At 37.1% G+C, this 3154-nt stretch overlaps 1 non-coding gene across 1 annotated transcript; it reads right to left on the bottom strand.

Moving 5' to 3' along the window:
- Positions 1 to 2299: 2299 nt before the first annotated feature.
- Positions 2300 to 2406, bottom strand: LOC114621902. Its single transcript, XR_003711488.1, has one exon. It is a non-coding gene; the product is annotated as a U6 spliceosomal RNA (small nuclear RNA).
- Positions 2407 to 3154: the final 748 nt, after the last annotated feature.

The following is a 3154-nucleotide window of genomic DNA, read 5'->3' as shown; positions in this document are numbered from 1 at the left end:
GTTCTCTTTCTTTGTTGTGTCTTTGTGTGGTTTAGGTATAAACGTAATTGTGGCTTCATAGGACTATTTTCGTAGTGTTTCTTTTGTCTCTATTTTGTGGAATAGTTTGAAGAGTATTGGTATTAGGTCTTCTTTGAAGGTCTGATAGAATTCAGCACTAACCTCATCTGGTCTTGGGCTTTTTTTGGAGGGGAGACATTTAATGACTGCTTCTATTTCTTTAGGGCTCATGGGACTGTTCGAATGGATTACCTGATCCTGATTTAACTTTGATACCTGGTATTTGTCTAGAAAATTTTCCATTTCCTCCAGATAATTTCCATTTCCTCCAGATTTTCCAGTTTTGTTGAGTATAGGCTTTTGTAGTAGGATCTGATGATTTTTTTGAATTTTCTTGGTTGCTGTTGTTATGTCTTCCTTTTCAGTTCTAATTTTATTAATTTGGATACTGTCTCTGTGCCCTCTGGTTAGTCTGGCTAAGGGTTTATCTCTTTTGTTGATTTTTCTCAAAGAACCAGTTCCTGGTTTTGTTGATTCTTTGTATAGTTCCTTTTGTTTCTACTTGGTTGATTTCAGCCCTGAGTTTGATTATTTCCTGCCATCTATTCCTCTTTGGTGTATTTGCTTCTTTTTGTTTTAGAGCTTTCAGGTGTGTTGTCAAGCTGCTAGTGTATGTTTTCTTCAGTTTCTTTTTGTAGGCATTCAGAGCTATGAGTTTTCCTCTTAACACTGCTTTCATTGTGTACCATAAGTTTTGGTAGTATGTGTCTTCATTTTCATTAAATTCTAAAAAGTTTTTAATTTGTTTCTTTATTTCTTGTTTGTCTGTGTTATCATTGAATAGGGCATTTTTCAGCTTCCATGTGTGTGGGGGCTTTCTGTTTTTTTTTTAATTATTATTGAAGACCAGCCTTAGTCCAAGGTGATCTGTTAGAATGCATAGGATTATTTCAATCTTCTTGTAACTGTTGAGGCCTGTTTTGTGACAGATTAATATGGTCTATTTTGGAGAAGGTACCATGAGGTACTGAGAAGAAGGTATATTCGTTTAGGATGAAATGTTCTATAGATATCTGTTAAATCCATTTGGTTCATAACTTCTGTTAGTTTCACTGTGTCTCTGTTTTGTTTCTGTTTCCAGTATCTGTCCATCGATGAGAGTGGGTGTTGAAGTCTCCCACTATTATCGTGTGAGATTCATTATGTGCTTTGAGCTTTAGAGAAGTTTCCTTTACGAATGTGAGTGCACTTGCATTTGGAGCAGAGATTTTCAGAATTGAGAGTTCATCTTGGTAGATTTAGGTTTCGATGAGTATGAAGTGTCCTTCCTTATCTTTTTTGATAACTTTTGGTTGAAAGTCGATTTTATTAAATATTAGAATGGCTCCTCAAGCCTGTTTCTTGGGACCACTTGCTTGGAAAATTTTTTCCAGCCTTTTACTCTGAGGTAATGTGTGTCATTGCCACTGAGGTGCATTTCTTGTATGCAGCAAAATGCTGAGTTCTGTCTATGTCTCTAGTCTGTGGCCCTAAGTTTCCTAACTTTTGAGAAGCCAAGTTCCTGGTTTCTCACCTATCTTATCTCTTCTTCGCAGTTTTTGTTCACTCCGACACATCTCTTTTGGTTCTGAATAATGGAGGTTCCCAGAGTTTAGCACTTTATCAATACTCATATTCCAGGTGGTTTATGGGTTATGATAAAATGTATGTGCATCATGGTGTACCTAACTTCAGGGAAACACTACGTCTAAGACCTGTAAGGTGAGTCTGATGATTCTCTGTATAATATGAGCAACTCAGTGCAGCAGATGCCATGAGTCCTGTGGCTTTAAATATTTCCATACTTCATGACAATGGATTCCTTCTTTGAACTTGGGATCCACACAAATTTAAAGCCTATGCTTTGATATAAAAACTTATATTCATCATCTAATTTCTGATCCCCCTAAGTCTCTTCATTTTCTCTTTTCTCTTCAGTAAATGATCACTCTCATTTTAGTTGTACAGCCTATAAAAATCCATGATCATCCTCTCCCCTTTTCTCTTTTTCCTTCTACTCTTCTCTCTCTCTCTCTCAATCTCTCTCTCTCTCTCTCTCAATCTCTCTCTCTCTTCTCTCTCTCTGCCAGAAAATTGCATAGGCTCTACCTTCAAAATACATCTAGAATTTGACCATTCATTACTCTTCTGTCTATAGACATCATAATAAATCACTATCATTCACTTCTCATTTTGGATTATTTTTCTAGCTGACATACATGCATTTATCCTTGATATCTTCAATCTATTCTTTTTAAAAGTAATTGTGAGACATTTCACAAATTTTTATGTCATTCTTGCACAGAAGCCATGCTAGTCTTCTCCGTTTCATTCACAGTATAGTTTGTATATTGCCAAAGCAAGCACAATTTTATTAATTTTATGAGTGTGTGTGTGTGTGTGTGTGTGTACAGTACTTGCATGAATATCAGAGGACCATATTTAGGAGTCAATTCTCTCCTTTCACTGTTGGTACCTGAGAGTCAACTCAGGTCATCAAGCTTGTATGACAAGTAATTTTTTAAAAAATTTATTTCGTGTATGTGAGTACACTGCTGTTGTCCTCAAACATACCAGAAGAGGACGTCAGATCCCCATTATAGATGGTTGTGAGCCACCATGTGGTTGCTGGGAACTGAACTCAGGACCTCTGGAAGAGCAGTCCATGCTCTTAACCACTGAGCCATCCCCCCAGCCCGACAAGTGATTTTTACTAAGTTATCTCAGTAGCCTTTAATATATTCTTTTTTTTTTTTTTGAGTGTCTCTCTATGTAGTCCTGATTGTCTTAAAACGTACTGTGGAGATCATGTTGGCCTTAAACACACAGAAATTCACTTGCCTTTGCCTCTCAAGTGATGGGATTAAAGGTATGTCCTAGGATTCCCAGCTTCTAGCTCTCAATATATTTATTTTGGCTTTTGGTTTTTGGAGGCAGAGTTTTCAGCAGTCCTGAATGTTCTAGAACTTGCTCCATAGACCAGACCAGTCTCAAGTTTCAAGATTTGCCAGCTTCTGACTCCCAAGTGTTGGGATTAAAGGTGTGTGCCATTGTTGTCCAGCATTCTCAATATATTCTTAATGTAGCAGTCCATGAACTGGTTAAAATTCAGGTT

The sequence above is a fragment of the Grammomys surdaster genome, unplaced genomic scaffold (assembly GCF_004785775.1).
Source record: "Grammomys surdaster isolate TR1022 unplaced genomic scaffold, NIH_TR_1.0 63, whole genome shotgun sequence".
Classification (NCBI taxonomy): domain Eukaryota; kingdom Metazoa; phylum Chordata; class Mammalia; order Rodentia; family Muridae; genus Grammomys; species Grammomys surdaster.
Note: the sequence above shows the minus strand (reverse complement) of the source record. Positions and strands in the feature narration are given on the sequence as shown.